Raw genomic sequence first — 19,650 nt, forward strand, 5'->3', positions numbered from 1 at the left:
TGCCCATATCTCTGAGATACCACCAGCAGTTGCTTGCCATTTGGACCTCCCCAATATGTCCAGTTATTTCATCATGCAAATAAGAGGAGCAAGCCTGCAGGCAAAACAGCCTCGTATAATGTAATGTAATCAAGTGAGTGACACATCAACTCATTTGCCATATTCTGTTTGTCAGAACCAAGACACAGGTCATACCCACACTGAAGGGGGAGGGATTACAGGAAGTTGTGTATTCAAAGGGTATAAGTCAAAATATACCCTTTCTGAGTCAAAAGTACTCTATTATTATCTGTAGTGAACAAGAATGAGTATCCCTTCCCAAATGATGCCAAGTCATTTTAAAACTTGTGCTGAAATTATACTCCTGAGAAGCATCCTTTTTTGTATTCGTGTATGAAGGACAATCAGTGAGGCTTGCTAAAGTAATCATTACCTATTTATTTTTAATACTGTCAGGGAAAAAATATGTATATCTGAATGGCTGGCTTTGTAACATAAAGTTTTTTCACGTTCACTGTTGTTAAAATAAAAAGAAACTCTAGACATAATACATTTAAAAGGGTTTATTTAAGCAATCAATGAGTAACAAATTGGGCTGCACTCAGAATCAGAAGAAGTTTAAAGAGCTCCATCCAGCATCGTGAGCGACAGGCTTTCAGAGGCTGAACACAGAAGCCAAGTAGAGAAATGACCTGATTGGCTACAGCTGGGTGTTTGCTTTATTTGGGCCTAAAGTGACCAGTTGGCTGTCTTGTAATTGCCTGAAAATCAGCTATTTGTTAGTAAAATTATATTCCTAAGTTAGGTTTCTTTTAGTTGACATAATGTGTTAGAGTTCTCTAGAGAGACAGAACTAATAGGATAGATGCATAAATGAAAGGGAGTTTATTATTGACTCACACACCATCACTAGGTGAAGTCCCACAGTAGGCTGTGTGCAAGCTAAGGAGCAAGGAAGCCAGTCTGAGTCCCTAAACCTCAATATTAGGGAAGCCAACAGTGCAGCTTTCATCCTGTAGCCAAAGGACTGAGATCCCCTGGCAAACCACTGGTGTTAAGTCCAAGAATCCAAATGCTGAAGCGCGTGGAGTCCGATGTTCGAGGTCAGGAAGCATCCAGCACAGGAAAAAGATGAAGGCCGGCCGGAAGACTCAACAAGTCTGCTCTTCCATCTTCTGCCTGTTTTATTCTAGCCTGTCTGGCAGCTGATTAGGTTGTGCCCACCCAGATTGAGGGTGGATCTGTCTCTCCCAGTCCACTGACTCGAATGTTAATCTCCTTTGGTAACACCCTCACAGACCCCCGAGGAACAATACTTTGCATCCTTCAGTCCAATCAAGTTGACACTCAATATTAACCATCAAACAAATCTAGGTAGCATTTTGTTACACAAAAACTAAAAATACAGTGATAGCCTCAAGCTGATATGGCCTTCTACTTAATTAATTTAACATTTCCCATGAGAAAATTATAAATATGAATGAGGACAAAGTAAAGTTATATTTGAAAGCATTGTATGGTTTATATAATTTATTCACTTAAAATATTATTATTTTATATTCTTAAGTATTTTACTATGCAATGATTTTAAAACCAGTAAGTAATTTTATAGTATAAATACATTATTAAATATTTATCAAATTTTCTTTCAATTGTATTAAAAATGGATGCATACATCCTAACATAATGTTCTTGAAATACATTATAAAAGCACAGTTGATGAAAAAAATGTTAAACATTCTAATGGAAAATTTAAATTTAAGAAAATACAGTAGCTCAATTGTTGGTAATAACAGCAACTTAGACATAGTGCAAGAGAAAATAAGGGAACTGGAAAGTAGGTCAGAATAAAAAAGCCATGTTGAAGCATGAAAAGATAAAGAAAATATAAATAAGAATATGAGAGACATATGGGACATGCAAGTCTAATATACAAGTTATTCAATTCTCAGAGGCATATGAGAGAAAGAATGGGACTGAAAAAATATTTAAGATGATTATAGCTGAAAGTTATTCCAAATTGATGGAAATATCAAGTCAAACACTGAATAAACTTAAGAGAAACAAAACCACCAAGCATACTGCCTACAAAGCTAAATTTACCTCAGTGCATGAAAGTAAAACTTTAGCAAATTAAAAGCAGCAAGAGAAAAAAAGATATGATACCACTATCAAAGTCACAGGACCTAAGATGAGGCAAAGCATTCTTTGACTTGACACCAAAAGCATGAGTCATAAAAGGAAACAGTGATAAATTGAATTTCATCAAAATTTAAAAGTTTTACTCTTAAAATCTGTTAAGATGATAAAAAGACAAACTACAGAGTTTCTACTTTTAGTCCTATAGTTTGTTTTTATAAAAAGGTTTCAAAACTCAACAATAAAATCTGAAGATAAAATTCAATTTGAAAATGGGCAAAATACAAGAACAGACATTTACTGGCAAGGACATAGAAAGAGCCAACCAGCATATGCAAAGGTATTCCACATCTTTTTAAAAATTTATTTCTATTTACATTGGGTAAATAGAAATTAAAACTACAATGTGATATCACTACAGGCCTATCATAAAAGCTAAACTTTGTGGTAAATTGTGGAGAAATTAGGTCATTTCTGCATCATTGGTGAAAGTGTAAAATGGCACTGCTACTCGGGAACATATTTTGACAGTTTCATAAAAAATTAAATTTGCAATTACCATAAAATTCAGAACTATATTCTTGGGCATTTCCCACAGAGATATGAAATTTTATGTTTCTACAACAAATGTACAAAATTATTTATAGCAGTTTCATTTCTAATAAATCCAGACTGGAACCAACACAGACATCCTTCAATAGATGAACGATTAAGCAAACTGTGATAAATTCATAGCATGAAATATGGTTCAGCAAAGAAAAGGAATGAATAATTAATACATGCAGTAACGGATGAATCTCTAGAAAATTGTTCTGAGTGAATAGAAGAGCCAATGTCCAAAGTTTCCATAAAGTATAATTTCATTGAAATAGCATTTTCACCATAACAAACTTGGAAATAGAGAACAGGTTATTAGTTGCCAGAGGTTGGGTCCAAGGGTAAAGATGAAAAGGAGTGGGTGTGGCCATAACATGACAGCAGGAGATATCCTTATGGTGATGGAAATGCTCATATGTTCTTCTTATCAATGTCAATATCTTGGTTGTGACATTGTTTTGCAAGATGTTACCTGTGGGAGAAAGTAGGTAAAGGTATATAAGATCTCTCAGTATTATTTCTTACAATTACCTATAAATCTTCGATTACCTCAAAGTAGAAGTTTTAATTACAAATTTTAAAAAATACCTTCAAAAGGACAATAATAAATCAGATTTTCATGAGAAAAAATTAAAGCTGGAAAACAATAAAAGGATAACACCCAAGAGCTACTAGAAAATAACTAACAGTCGTATATTATTTTTCTACCAAATATATTCCTCAAAAGTAAAGTCAAATAAAGCTCATATTTAGGCAAACAAAAATGTGAACATTATTTAGCATAAGTCAGAAACACCATTAAAGCTTTTCTTGAGTAAAAACAAAAATAACTCTATTGGCAAGACACATTAAAGAACAAAGCAGAACTAAATGATTACTAACTAAGCAATCAAAGGTTTCTAGGGTTTAAAATATAGAGAGTATACATGGTCTAAGAAATCATAAAAAAGGAAAGAGATAAGGGAAGTTAAAATATTTTAAATTTGTAACTTTTGAGGACATTGATAATCTATTAATTTATAATAAAATTTATAAGTTGAAAATTTATTTTGTAATTTATAAATTAACCAATCAAATTAGTAAAAGAACATGTAACTAACGAGCTGATAGAAATTGGAATTTTTAAAAATACTTAATCCCAAAGAGGGCAAAGTTTAAAGCTTTAATTCCTGATTTTAATTATGTTTATAAAGTATTCATTAACATTAGAATAACTCAATTACTTGAAAAATTACTGTGTGTGGTTTTCTATATGTTACAGTACAAAGATTTTTTTTTATGTATTTCACATAGGATGTATTTTCAAGGATTCTAGAATGACACATTTCCAAGCTAAATGTAAACTCTAACAAAATATGAAGATTATAACTAATGTAATAGTGCCAAAATAATCCTGAAATTTGCATGAAGTTTGTAAAACTCAAAGTTAGAATGACAGTTTTTCATATTTGCTGTAGAAATGCAGTTTCATCTCATTACACAAACAAGGACAATAAAGATTTTATTACTTAATATTTGAATGGGTAATGTTAGTGGAACTTCATAAAACAAAACATGAGACAAAAATTTATATAGAACAAGTGGAAATACCATGAACAAATGTAAAATATGTAAAGTGTGTTTCAGTGTTTATGTTAAAATAAAACCACTTAAATACTCAAATTAAATGGTGCCTGTTATCAGAATAGACTTAAAAGTCAATTAGGTGTTGCTTATAAGAGATGTATTATAAATATAAGAGAGAAAAAAGTTGAAAGAAAAAATACAGGAAATTATATACATAGTTCTAATGGAAACTTTATCAATATCCCTATGCAATTATACATGCACATAAAAATTATCAAAGGGAAAACATTACATGTAAAAAGGCAAACTTCATTATGATAAACATAGTCTTTACACTGGGTAGAAATAGCAATTTTAAATGTATATATACTTGTCAATGCTGCCTCTAAATAAGCAAATCAAACTATTTTTGAATTGAGAGATTTTATACACTTTTCCAAGTAACTGAAAGAATATTCACATAAAATTTGAGTAATATTAAAAATTAAACATTACGATTATAAAAATTTACTGATAGACAAATATGCCAACTTCAGATGATGTGTTCTTTCAAAATTTGCACAAAATATTGACCAAAATTATACTGTCTGTTGGGCCACAACACAAGATTTAATAATGTACAAAATCGACCTCATTTTTCTTTATTACAATAAGTATAGTTAGATGATAATTAAAAGTTATTTCTTAAAAAATCATATTGCAAATAAAGGAATGTACTTCTAAGTAACTTAAGACCTGCCAAGATGGCCAAATAGGAAAAGATCAGTTCTGCAGCTCCCAGCATGACTGATGCAGAAGATGGGTGATTTCCGCATTTCCAACTGAGGTACCTGGTTCGTCTCATTGGGACTAGTCGGACAGCCCACGGAGTGTGAGCCAAAGCAGGATGGGGAATTGTCTCACCCGGGAAGTGCAAGGGGTTGGGGGTTTTCCCTTTTCTAGCCAAGGGAAGCCGTGACAGGCTGTACCAGGAAAATTGGGACATCCCCGCCTTAATACTGTGCTTTTCCAATGGTCTTAGCAAACGGCACACCAGGAGATTATATCCTGCACCTGGCTCAGTGGGTCCCATGCCCACAGAACCTTACTCACAGCTAGCGCAGCAGTCTGGTAGCCTGATGGGGGAGGGGTGTCCGCCATTGATGAGTCTTCAGGAGGTAAACAAAGCCCCCTGGAAGCTCGAACTGAGTGGAGCCCACCGCAGCTCAAAAAAGTCTACATGCCTCTGTAGATTCCACCTCTGGGGGCAGGGCATAGCTGAACAAAAGGCAGCAGAAACTACTGCAGACTTAAATGTCCCTGTCCGATAGCTCTGAAGAGAGCAATGGTTCTCCCTGCACAATGTCTGAACTCTGAGAACGGACAGACTGCCTCCTCAAGTGAGTCCCTGACCCCCGTGTAGCCTAACTGGGAGACACCTCCCAGTAGGGGCCAACTGACACCTCATACAGCTGGGTGCCCCTCTGACATGAAGCTTCCAGAGGAAGGATCAGGCAGCAATATTTACTGTTCTGAAATATTTGCTGTTCTACAGCCTCTGCTGGTGATACCGAGGCAAATAGGGTCTAGAGTAGACCTCCAGCAAGCTCCAACAGACCTGCAGATGAGGGACCTTACTGTTAGAAGGAAAACTAACAAACAGAAAGGAGTAGCATCAACATCAACAAAAAGGATATCCACACCGAAACCCCATCTGTAGGTTACCATCATCAAAGAACAAAGGTATATAAAAATCACAAAGATCAGGAGAAACCAGAGCAGAAAAACTGAAAATTCTAAAAACCAGAGTATCTCCTCTCCTCCAAAGGATCGCAGCTTCTCGCCAGCAATGGCACAAACCTGGACAGAGAATGAATTTCTTGAATTCACAGAAGCAGGCTTCGGAAGGTCAGTAATAACAAACTTCTCTGAGCCAAAGGAGGATGTTCAAACACATCGCAAGGAAGCTAAAACCTTGAAAAAAGATTAGACAAATGACTAACTAGAATAAACAGTGTAGAGAAGACCTTAAATGACCTGATGGAGCTGAAAACCATGGCACAAAAACCATGTGATGCATACACAAGCTTCAGTAGCCGATTCAATCAAGTGGAAGAAAGGGTATCAGTGATTGAAGATCAAATGAATGAAATGAAGCGAGAAGAGAAGTTTAGAGAAAAAAATGTAAAAAGAAATGAACAAAGCCTTCAAGAAATATGGGACTATGTGAAAAGACCAAATCTACGTTTGATTGGTATACCTGAAAGTGATAGGAAGAATGGAACTAAGTGGAAACACACGTCAGGATATTATCCAGGAGAACTTCTCCAACCTAGCAAGGCAGGACAACATTCAAATTCAGGAAATACAGAGAACACCACAAAGATACTCTTTGAGAAGAGCAACCGCAAGACACATAATTGTCAGTTTCACCAAGGTTTAAGTGAAGGAAAAAATGTTAAGGGCAACCAGGGAAAAAGGCAAGGTTACCCACAAAGGGAAGCCCTTTAGACTAACAGCGGATCTCTTGGCAGAAACTCTACAAGCCACAAGAGAGTGGGACCAATATTCAACATTCTTAAAGGAAAAATTTTTCAATCCAGAATTTCATATCCAGCCCAACTAAGTTTCATAAGTGAAGGAGAAATAAAATCCTTTACAGACAAGCAAAGGCTGAGAGATTTTGTGACCACCAGGCCTGCCTTACAAGAGCTCCTGAAGGAAGCACTAAACAACCTGTACTAGCCACTGCAAAAACATGCCAAATTGTAAAGACCATGGATGCCAGGAAGAAATTGCATAAACTAAGGGGAAAATAACCAGCTAACATCATAAAGACAGGATCAAATTCACACAAACAATATTAACCTTAAATGTAAATGGGCTAAATTCCCCCATTAAAAGACATAGACTGCTAAATTGGATAAAGAGTCAAGACTCATCAGTGTGCTGCATACAGGAGACCCATCTCATGTGCAGAGACACGCATAGGCTCCAAATAAAGGCATGGAGGAACATCTACCAACAAATGGAAAGCAAAAAGAAAGCAGAGGTTGCAATCCTAGTCTCGGATAAAACAGACTTTAAAGCAATAAAGTTCAAAAGAGACAAAGAAGGCCATTACATAATGGTAAAGGGATCAATGCAACAAGAAGATCTAACTATGCAAAATATATATGCACCCAATACAGGAGCACCCAGATTCAAAAAGCAAGTCCCTAGAGACCTACAAAGAGACTTAAACTCCCACACAACAATAATGGGAGACTTTAACACCCCACTGTGAATATTAGATCAATGAGACAGAAGGTTAACAAGGATATTCAGGACTTGAACTCAGCTCTGCACCAAGCAGATCTAATAAACATCTACAGAACTCTCCACCCCAAATCAACAGAACATAAATTCTTCAACACCACAACGTACTTATTCCAAAATGACCACATAGTTGAAAGTAAAGCACTCCTCAGCAAATGTAAAAGAAAAGAAATCACAACAAACTGTCTCTCAGACCAGAGTGCAATCAAATTAGAACTCAAGATTAAGAAACTCACTTAAAACCGCACAACTACATTGAAACTGAACAACCTGCTCCTGAATGACTACTGGGTGTAAACAACAAAATGAAAGCAGAAATAAAGATGTCCTTTGAAACCAATGAGAACAAAGACACAATGTACCATAATCTGTGGGACACCTTTAAGGCAGTGTGTAGAGGGAAATTTATAGCACTAAATCCCCGCAAGAGAAAGCAGGAAAGATCTAAAATCAACACCGTAACATCACAATGAAAAGAACTAGAGAAGCAAGAGCAAACAAATTCAAAAGCTAGCAGAAGGGAAGAAATAACTAAGATCAGAGCAGAACTGAAGGAGATAGAGACACAAAAAACCCTTCAGAAATTCACTGAATCCAGGAGATTTTTTTTTTTTTTTTTTTTTTTTGGAAAAGATCAGCAAAATTGTTAGACCACTAGCAAGACTAATAAAGAAGAAAAGAGAGAAGAATCAAATAGACACAATAAAAAATGATAAAAGGGATATCACCACCAATACCACAGAAATACAGACTACCATCAGAGAATACTATAAACACTTCTATGCAAATAAACTAGAAAATCTAGAAGAAATGGATACATTCCTGCACACATACACCCTCCCAAGACTAAACCAGGAAGATGCTGAATCCCTGAATAGACCAATAACAAGCTCTGAAATTGAGGCAATAATTAATAGCCTACTAACAAAAAAAGTCCAGGACCAGATGGATTCACAGCCAAATTCTACCAGAGGTACAAACAGGAGCTGGTACCATTCCTTCTGAAACTATTCCAATCAATAGAAAAAGAGGGAATCCTCCCTAACTCATTTTATGAGGCCAGAATCATCCTGATACCAAAGCCTGGCAGAGCCGCAACAAAAATAGAGAATTTTAGACCAATATCCCTGAAGAACATCCATGCAAAAATCCTCAATAAAATGCTGGCAAACCGAATCCAGCAGCACATCAAAAAGGTTATCCACCAAGATTAAGTTGGCTTCATCCATGGGATGCAAGGCTGGTTCCACATATGCAAATCAATAAATGTAATCCATCACATAAACAGAACCAAAGACAAAAAACACATGATTATCTCAATAGATGCAGAAAAGGCCTTTGACAAAATTCAACAGCCCTTCATGCTAAAAACTATCAATAAACTAGGTATTGATGGAATGTATCTCAAAATAACAAGAACTATTTATGACAAACCCACAGCCAATATCATACTGAATGGGCAAAAACTGGAAGCATTCCCTTTGAAAACTGGCACAAGACAGGGATGCCCTCTCTCACCACTCCTGTTCAACATAGTGTTGGAAGTTCTGGCCAGGGGGTAATCAGGCAAGAGAAAAAAATAAAGGATATTTAATTAGGAAAAGAGGAAGTCAAATTGTCCCTGTTTGCAGATGACATGACTGTATATTTAGAAAACCCCATCGTCTCAGCCCAAAATCTTCTTAAGCTGATAAACAACTTCAGCAAATTCTCAGGATACAAAATCAATGTGCAAAAATAGCAACCATTCCTATACACCAATAATAGACAAACAGAGGGCCAAATCATGAGTGAACTCCCATTCACAATTGCTACAAAGAGAATAAAATACCTAGGAATCCAACTTACAAGGGATGTGAAGGACCTCTTCAAGGAGAACTACAAACCACTGCTCAATGAAATAAAAGAGGATACAAACAAATGGAAGAACATTCCATGCTCATGCTCATGGATAGGAAGAATCAATATCACAAAAATGGCCATACTGCCCATGGTAATTTATAGATTCAATGCCATCCCCATCAAGCTACCGATGACTTTCTTCACAGAATTGGAGAAACCTACTTTAAAGTTCATATGAAACCAAAGAAGAACCCTCATTGCCAAGACAATCCTAATCAAAACGAACAAAGCTGGAGGCATCATGCTACCTGACTTCAAACTATTCTAAAAGGCTACAGTAACCAAAAGAGCATGGTACTGGTACCAAACCAGAGATATAGACCAATGAAACAGAACAGATGCCTCAGAAATAACACCACACATTTACAACCACCTGATTTTTGGCAAACCTGACAAAAACAATAAATGAGGAAAGGATTCTCTATTTAATAAATGGTGCTGGGAAAACTGGGTAGCCATATGTAGAAAGCTGAAACTGGATCCCTTCCTTACACCTTATAGAATAACTAATTCAAGATGGATTAAAGGTTTAAATGTTAACCCTAAAACCATAAAAACCCTAGAAGAAAACCTGGGCTATACCATTCATAACATAGGCATGGGCAAAGACTTCATGACTAAAACACCAAAAACAATGGCAACAAAAGCCAAAATAGACAAATGAGATCTAATTAAACTAAAAAGCTTCTGCACAGCAAAAGAAACTACCATCAGAGTGAATAGGCAACCTACAGAATGGAAGAAAATTTTTGCAATCTACTCATCTGACAAAGGACTAATATCCAGAATCTACAAAGGACTTAAACAAATTTAGAAGAAAAAAATCAAACAACCCCATCAAAAAGGGGCAAAGAGCCAGGCACAGTGGCTCATGCCTACAATCCCAGCACTTTGGGAGGCCAAGGTGGGTGAATCACAATGTCGGGAGATCGAGACCATCCTGGCTAACACGGTGAAACCCCATCTCTACAAAAAAGCAAAAAAAAAAAAAATAATAATAATACAAATAATTAACTGGGCATGGTGGTGGGCACCTGTAGTCCCAGTTACTTTGGCGGCTGAGGCAGGAGAATAGCGTGAACCCAGGAGGCGGAGTTTGCAGTGAGCCGAGATTGTGCCACTGCACTCCAGCCTCGGTGACAGAGCGAGACTGTCTCAAAAAAAAAAAAAAAGGTGGGCAAAGGGTATGAAGAGACACTTATGCAGCCAATAGACACATGAAAAAATACTCATCGTCTCTGCTCATCAGAGAAATGTGAATCAAAACCACAATGAGATACCATCTCACACCAGTTAGAATGGCGATCATTAAAAATTCAGGAAACAACAGGTGTTGGAGAGGATGTGGAGAAATAGGAACACTTTTTTAATGGAATTAGCAAATTTGCTAAATAACAGGTCAATGTAAACATGTTATTTGGACTTCTCATACCACAAACGATTAGAAAATTAACTTGAAACAGTAGACCATTTGCCATCACATTAAAAATAAGATGCCTAAGAATAAATATTACCTTTGTTAGCACTCAACTACTTTCTTTCTAGAAGGCAACTCTTAAAACTTAGGCCCTTTGCCTCAATGAATCTTTATTCCCATGATATATATATATATTTTTTTTTTTTTTTTTGAGACAGGATTTCGCTCTTGTTGCCCAGGCTGGAGTGCAATGGCGCGATGTTGGCTCACCACAACCTCTACTTCCTGGGTTCAAGCAATTCTCCTGCCTCAGCCTCCCGAGTAGCTGGGATTACAGGCATGCACCACCACACCCGGCTAATTTTGGATTTTTGGTAGAGACATGGTTTCTCCATATTGGTCAGACTGGTCATGAACTCCCAACCTCAGTTGTTCCACCCGCCTCGGCCTGCCAAAGTGCTGGGATTACAGGCGTGAGCCACCACGCCCAGCTATTTCCATGATGTTTAGATTACTCAGAGATCTAAAATTGGTAAATTAAAAATGTCATTTGAAATATGATGTAAATAACCAAGCATGGACTTATGTTTGCATCAGACATTGTTTTCTAACTAATTATAATTTCAAACATTCATTTAAATAAGCATGTAAGTTTTATTTTTAAATTTCAAGATCATTTCAAAGCTTTAAGGTTAAAGTATATTCTCATAATGTGACACAACAATGGTTGCTAGTCCAATGCTACCTATGTAGTCTGCTGCAAATCTGGGGCAATAATACCCAGCCCTTGCTCTTGGTTCAATTGATACGTATTTTCTCTGTATGTGAACATCTGCTCCCAAATTTAAAACTCTGATCTCAGTTTTCTGGCCTAGGACCTTGAATTTTTCTGTTGACCTCTGATATTTTCCACCACTTTCTCATGAGATAGATTCACTTATCCATTCTCCATAGGACTTGCTCCCTTCTCAATGTGACATTGCTGTTATGGGTTCTCTGTTTTACCCCCCGCATTGACTGCAAAAGCTCTACAGCATGTCTAAGAAATGATATTATTCGACATTAACAGGTGCTTTCTTCATCTCCAAAATAAAGACAAATGTCAGAATTTCAGGGCCCTTCCAAGACTGAAATTCTATAAATATAGGACTAAATAAGTTTCAAACTCCTTTAAATATGAGTTACCTTATTCTATGCATGAGTTATCTTATTCTATGCATATCTTATTCTGTCCTCTAAATATGATTTACCTTATTCTATGCATTCAGTTACCTTATTCTTATTCTATTTGATACTTTTTGGAGAGGGATGTATCTCTGACAACTTGCTTTTTCTTTGGTAAGTCTCATTAACTGTTTATTTACATAGGATTCCTCCTTTCTTTATATATTTGTTACCTATTTTCATAAATGTATTAGTTCAGTTTCATACTGGTATAAAGGACTTCCAGAGACTGGGTAATTTATAAAGGAAAGAGGACTTCCAGAGACTGGGTAATTTATAAAGGAAAGATGAACTCACAGAGCATCGTGACTGGGTAGTCCTTAGGAAACTTATTTGATACTTATTTTCAAAAGTGTATTAGTTCATTTTCATACTGCTATAAAGGACTACCTGAGACTGGGTAATTTATAAAGGAAAAATGAACTCACAGTTCATCATGACTGGGGACACCTTAGGAAACCTACACTCATGGCGGAAGGCAAAGCGGGAGCAAGGCAGCTTCTTCACAAGGCAACAAGAAGGAGAAGTGCTGAGTGATGGGGAAAGAGCTCCTTATAAAACCATCAAATCTCCTTGGAACTCACTCACCATCACAAAAACAGCATGAGGGAAACCATTCCCATGAGTCAATTACCTCCACCTAATCTCTCCCTTGATACATGGGGATTATAAATCAAGATGAGATTTGGGTGGGGACACAAAGCCTAACCATATCATTCTACCCTGGCCCCTCTCAAATCTAATGTCCCTTTCACATTTCAAAACCAATCATGCCTTCCCAGCAGTCCCCCAGAGTTATAATTCATTCCAGCATTAGCCCAAAAGTCCAAGTCCAAAGTCTCATCTGAGACAAGGCAAGTCCCTTCTGCCTATGAGCCTGTAAAATCAAAAGCAAGTTAGTCACTTTCTAGGTACCATGGGTCTACAGGCATTGGGTAAATACACCCATTCCAAATAGGAGAAATTGGCCAAAAGGAAGGGGCTACAGGCCTTTGGCATGTCCAAAATCTAGCAGTGCAGTCAAATGTTAAAGCTCCAAAATGATCTCCCTTTACTCTTGTCTCACATCCAGGTCACACTGATGCAAGAGGTGGCCTCCCACAGCCTTAGGCAGCTCAGCTCCAGTGGCTTTGCAGGGTACAGCCCTTTTCCTGGCTGCTTTAAAGGGCTGGCATTGAGTGTCTGTAGCATTTCCAGGCACACAGTGTAAGCTGTTGGTGGATCTACCATTCTGGGGTCTGAATAACAGTGGCCCTCTTCTCACAGCTCCACTAGGCAGTGCCCCATTGGAGACTCTGTTGTGGGGGCTCCAACCCCAAATTTCCCCTCCACACTGCCCTAGTAGCCATTCTCCTTGAGGGCTCCAGCCCTGCAGCAGACTTCTGCTGGACATCCCGGCATTCCCTTAGCTCCTCTGAAATCTAAGTGGAGGCTCCCAAACTTCAATTCTTGGCTTCTGAGCACTTGCAGGCCCAATACCACATGTAAGCCACAAAGGCTTGGGGCTTGCACCCTCTGAAGCAATGGCCTGAGCTGTGTATTGGCCCCTTTTAGCTGTGGCTTGGATGCAGGGCACCAAGTCCTGCACAAAGCAGCAGGGTCCTGGGCTGGCCCACAAAACCAGTTTTTCTTCCTCGGTCTCTAGGTTCCTGATGGGAGGGGTTGCCGTGAAGACCTCTGACATGCCCTGGAGACATTTTCTCCATTGTCTTGGTGATTCACATACAGCTCCTTGATACTTATGCAACTTTCTGCAGCCAGCTTGAATTTCTCCTCAGAAAATGGGTTGTTCTTTTTTATTGCATTGTAAGGCTTCAAATTTTCCAAACTTTTATGCTCTGCTTCCCTTTAAAACATAAGTTCCAAATTTAAACCATCCCTTTGAAATGCATAAAACTGAATGATTTTAAGATCACCCAGGTTATATCTTGAACACTTTGCTATTAAAAATTTCTTCCACTAGATACCCTAAATCATCTCTCTCAACTTCAAAGTTTCACAGATCCCTAGAGCAGGGGCAAAATGCCACCAGTCTCTTTGCTAAAGCATATCAAGAGTCACTTTTATTCCAGTTTCCAACAGGCTCCTCTTCTCCATCCTCAGCCTGGACTTCATTTTCCATATTACCATCCACATTTTGGTCAAAGCCATTCAACAAGTCTCTAGAAAGTTCCAAACTTTCCCACATCTTCCTGTCTTCTAAGCCTTCCAAACTGTTCCAATCTCTCCTTCTTATCCAGTTCCAAAGTCAATTCCACATTTTTTGGTATGTTTATATCAGTGCCCCACTCTCCATGGTACCAATTTACTGTATTAGTCTGTTTTCATACTGCTATAAAGAACTGCTTGAGACATGGTAATGTATAAAGGAAAGAGGTTTAATTGACTCACAGTTCAGAATGGCTAGGGAGGTCTTAGGAAACTTAAAATCATGGGGGAAAGCCAAGGGGAAGCAAGCCACCTTCTTCACAATCCTGCAGGAAAGAGAAGTGCTGAGAGACGGGGGATGAGCTGCTTATAAAACCATCAGATTGGCCAGGTGTGTTGCTCATGCCTGTAATCCCAGCACTTTGGAAGGCTAAGGCAGGCAGATCACCTGAGGTCAGGAGTTCAGCCTGCCCAACATGGCGAAACCCCATCTCTTTAAAAATACAAAAAATTAGCCAGGCATGGTGGCGGGTGCCTGTAATCCCAGCTACTTCGGAGGCTGAGGCAGGAGAATCACTTGAACCTAGGAGGTGTAGGTCATAGTGAGCTGAGATTGCACCACTGCACTCCAGCCTAGGCAACAAGAGCAAAACTCAATCTCAAAAAACAAAACAAAACAAACAACAACAACAACAACAAAAACCCATCAGATCTCCTGAGAACTCACTATCAGGAGAACAGCATGGGGGAAAGCCCCCCTCATGATCCAGTTACCTCTACCTGGTGTCTCCCTTGACATGTGGGGATTATGGGATTATGAGGATTATAATTCAACATGATTTTAGTGGGGACACAAAACCTAACCATATCAAAAAGGTAATTACTACACTTGGCATTTGACGTTACTACACTTCTAATATTTTGATTAAGTTTTGTTAGTTGGTTATGTGGTTACTCCTTTTTGCACTTCAGAACACTATACATTTGGCTGCCATTGTTGCCTTTACCATTGAACGATTTTAGATGTGATCATAAGATAACCTGAACTTATCATGCTGTTGCTTCTGTATTTGTTTTCACCTCTTCCACCAAAATAAATTTAAGCTTTAATTGATGGAAGAAAAGATTGTTTGAAAGTGTAGCTTGTGGCACTCACATTTAGACAAATCATTACCAGTGTATGTGCTCTACTTGTGTGATTAACCCATTACAGAGTGAAATGACCCAAATCTGTATTCTTTAGTTTTGTAGTATTTGACTCCTTTAACCATATACTGAAAACACTTTTGAAGAAATCCGATGCGCTCTGATGCAGAGTTGGAATAAGAAACTCTATTTAAACAACAATTGGCGAAATCAGTTTTCTGAAGTGTATTTGTATTGCCAGGCTGTGTGACAGTTCCTCTTTCAATGACAATTGCTTTTAGAATTGCGGATATTTCTATTATGAATGCTGCACATCTAAACGTATCAGAATGTAGCTATGGCAAAGAGATTGGCTTTTTATGAAGGTTTAATCCCCATGTAACAGCAGAGTTCAGGCAAATTGTGATACTAATGTAAACTGCAACAATATAGTTCTCTAAGTTAATATATTTTCCTGTTCTGAAAAAAAAAAAAAATCTGTTAAGTATATTGCCTGAGAAAAATATTAAAAAGAAAGGCATGCATGCATGAAATTTGAAGACAGTTCCCAAAGTAGAATGAATTAAGAAAAAATTAGATATGCCTAAAGTAGAAACATTGAAGAAATAAAGGGAGTCTATTCTATTTTATGCATATTAAATTTCCTCTGTATTCCTTCTTACATTGTAAATAAATGTACAAAAATAACACATAAAAGAAATTTTATTGCATAACATTATATGCTTCCACCACATACAATTATTAATCATATAACTTTGCATGAAAAAATTAACTAGGTCAATTTACTGTCAAAAATCAAACTCATTTAAATAACAAAAGTTGATGTTATCAAATAAACATGTGCAGATACTATTAAAGATTGTATTATGAAGCAGATGCATTGATTAAACAGGATACTATGTCTTCTAAAAAAATTCTTTTTGAGAGGTTACATGGGCATTTTTTTTTTTTTTTGAGATGGAGTCTCACTATGTCACCAAGGCTGGAGTGCAGTGACACGATCGAGGCTTACTGCAAGCTCCGCCTCCTGGGTTCACACCATTCTCCTGCCACAGCCTCCCGAGTAGCTGGGACTACAGGTGCCCTCCACCACACCAAGCTAATTTTTTTGTATTTTTAGTAGAGATGGGGTTTCACCATGTTAACCAGGCTGGTCTCGATCTCCTGACCTCGTGATCCACCCGCCTTGGCCCCCCAAAGTGCTGGGATTGATTGAGCCTCTAGTGTATGCATTACTCAAATGGTGAACATTGTGATCAACAAGTTATTTTTCAACCCTCTCCCATTCCCATTCTCTGCCCTTTTGGAGTCGCTGTTGTCTATTATTTTCATCTTTCTGTTCATTCGTCCCCATTGTTTAGCTTCCATTTATAAGTGAGAACATGTGGTATTTGTTTTTCTATTTCTGAGTTAAGAACATTCTTGGCCGGGTACAGTGGCTCACACCTGTAATCCCAGTATTTTGGGAGGCCAAGGTGGGCAGATCACTTGAGGCCAGGGATTCTAGACTAGCCTGGCCAACATGGCAAAACCCTATTTCCACCAAAAATACAAAAATTAATTGGGCATGATGGCTCACACCTGTAATCCCAACTACTTGGTGGCTGAGACATGAGAATCACTCGAACCCAGGAGGTGAAGGTTACAGTGAGCTGAGATTGAGAGACTGTGCTTCTGTGCTTCTGGCACTCCAGCCTGAATTACAGTAAGTCTCTGCCAAAAAAAAAAAAAAAAAAAAAAAAAAAGAAAGAAAAGAAAAGAAAGAACTTTCTTTTTAAAATGTAAAATGCTTAAGCCAAGCAAGTTCATTTGCCAAATCTAACACTATGGTATTAGATTAGACAAATTGTATATATTTGTGATACTGACTTTTCCCTAATAAAGTACTCTAGTATTAACAGACAATTGATATTTTTAAAAGTGGATACATTTATTTGTAGATATCAAAAAAGCTCCCTGGTAAGTATTTATAAATAGCAACTGTCTATTTTTTTTCACTCTTTGCTTTTGTAATGTAGACTAAATTTGTAATATAATTTATTTGATATCTTTCAAAATAAATAACCATTCTATGCACTAATTAGATCATGTATATATGATAAATAACATTTGGATTCAATTAGAAGACACAAGAATCAAAAAAGATATCGTTAGGGATTTTACATTACTAAAGCAATTGGACAAAGAGATAACAAGGTAACACAGTGGCTATAAATCACAATTCTGACAAAGGGATAGAAAATATTGATGATGGAAACCTGGCAATTATCTAGATATCTGCCAGAAGTTTATAACTTCTAAAAATCATAAATATGTTAACTTCTCAAGTATTTTTTCTAAAGAAAGTCTAAAGTAACAATGAATGTAAATTCTATTACCTAACGAAAGAGACAAGGTGATTTGTACAACAGAAAAATTGAATATACCAATACAGAGCACAGACCAAGCAAATATTACAGAATTTCAGACTAAGTCAGACTAACGTTCTAGGTTTTGGCAACTTTTTTTTTCAGAAATATGATTAATAAAAATTTAAGCTTAGATACATTATCAGCAATTCTATAAGAGTTCCAGATGATTGGGACATTGTTAAACAAAACATGGTAATCAAATCCTCATTTTTTATGTAGAGACCAGGAGTTTCTCTCTTAAAAGAACACAATTGCCATATGTGAGCTTTCTATTCAATTTGCATTTAAAATCATCTGTAAAAAAGTGAAAGAGATGCCTTACACACACAACAGAATATGAATGATATCAGAGTTTAACAGATATAGCAAGCTCATATTTGTAAAAATATTAAGAAATAATTAAAATGATGTATATGCTAACTTTTAAATGAATAATAAAGAAAACAATAATCCCACAGCAGTGATAACAGAAACCATAAACTAGCTCAGTTAACTCACATGAAATGTTCTTCACCAACCTACTCCAAATTTCTATATTGGATAAAAAGTAAACTTGCAAATGTATCAGTATGTTATGAGGTGTGGTGGAGAAAATAGTGTCACTCACTGGAGAATCACTAAAATTCAAGAGCAAGGAGACAGAACATTTGTTTTATAAAAAAGGGGAAAAAGGTGAGTTAACATCATTATATATTTGTATGTATGGGAGGAAGTGATGGAGTATGTGATGCCTGCTTAAATATTTACTTAACCCTTAAAAAACTTAAAATATTGACATTTTATTTCAATTTTATATTAAGTAACTAACATGTAGCCATTGTAGGTATGTTCCTCAGATGAGGCAGCACTGGAATGGTCACAATGTATCTGATTATCCATCAATGTATCCCCCTACTCCAAGTGAAAACAAGGGGAAAACAGTCTATCCAGAGACTTCAAATGAAAAAAAGAAAATCATAAGATTTTCAGCTTATAAATAAATATGGAGGGAAATCGAGAAGGATAGAGACTTATCTGGAGATGGAGGCAGGGGTAAGGAGCACATAGTATCTTGCTAAACATGTGTCTTTCGAGCAGTGATGGAAAGGAGGTGAAAGAGTGAGCCCAGTAAACATAATGAGGAAGCTGATCTCTTTTTATATCCTCAAGTACTTTCTTCACTGTCACTTCTTGAAAACATATGCTTTTCTGGTTTTACGCTCACTTACCCCCACTTCTCAGTACTTTTATTTTCCTCCTCATCTTTCTGACAAACCAATGGGCTCAGAACATGGAGAGAAATTTAGGTTTTTAACTGTGATATCCTTTGGTGAATTACCTCCCTTGTAAAATATTGAACTGGTTGAAATTAAGTATAATATTCTAAGAAATGACATTAGTTTCTAAAATGGATACAATATATGTCAGAAGCAGGAAATACTATTTTCACAGCACTATTTTCTCTGTTTCTCGCTTTTCTAGGGAAAGGGTTGAATGAAGACACCTAAGCATTCTGATAATAATTTTCAAAAGAGGAAAATATCTTTTCGTCTGTTTATTTTAATATTTATTTTTTAAGAGCAGACTGATCATACCTATTGAAATTCATGTTCTATTTTTTTTTATTATACTTTAAGTTCTAGGGTACATGTACATAGCGTGCAGGTTTGTTACATATGTATACTTGTGCCATGTTGGTGTGCTGCACCCATCAACTCGTCAGCACCCATCAATTCGTCATTTACATCAGGTATAACTCTCAATGCAATCCCTCCCCCCTCCCCCCTCCCCATGATAGGCCCCTGTGTACAAGATACTTGAAGC

At 37.0% G+C, this 19,650-nt stretch overlaps 1 protein-coding gene across 8 annotated transcripts in view; it reads left to right on the forward strand.

Moving 5' to 3' along the window:
• The window catches only part of CDH18 (cadherin 18), a 1,112,094-nt gene that overhangs the window by 1,056,878 nt on the left and 35,566 nt on the right, over window positions 1-19,650 (forward strand). The window lies entirely within an intron of this gene.

This window comes from Chlorocebus sabaeus, chromosome 4 (assembly GCF_047675955.1).
Source record: "Chlorocebus sabaeus isolate Y175 chromosome 4, mChlSab1.0.hap1, whole genome shotgun sequence".
In the NCBI taxonomy this organism is placed as follows: domain Eukaryota; kingdom Metazoa; phylum Chordata; class Mammalia; order Primates; family Cercopithecidae; genus Chlorocebus; species Chlorocebus sabaeus.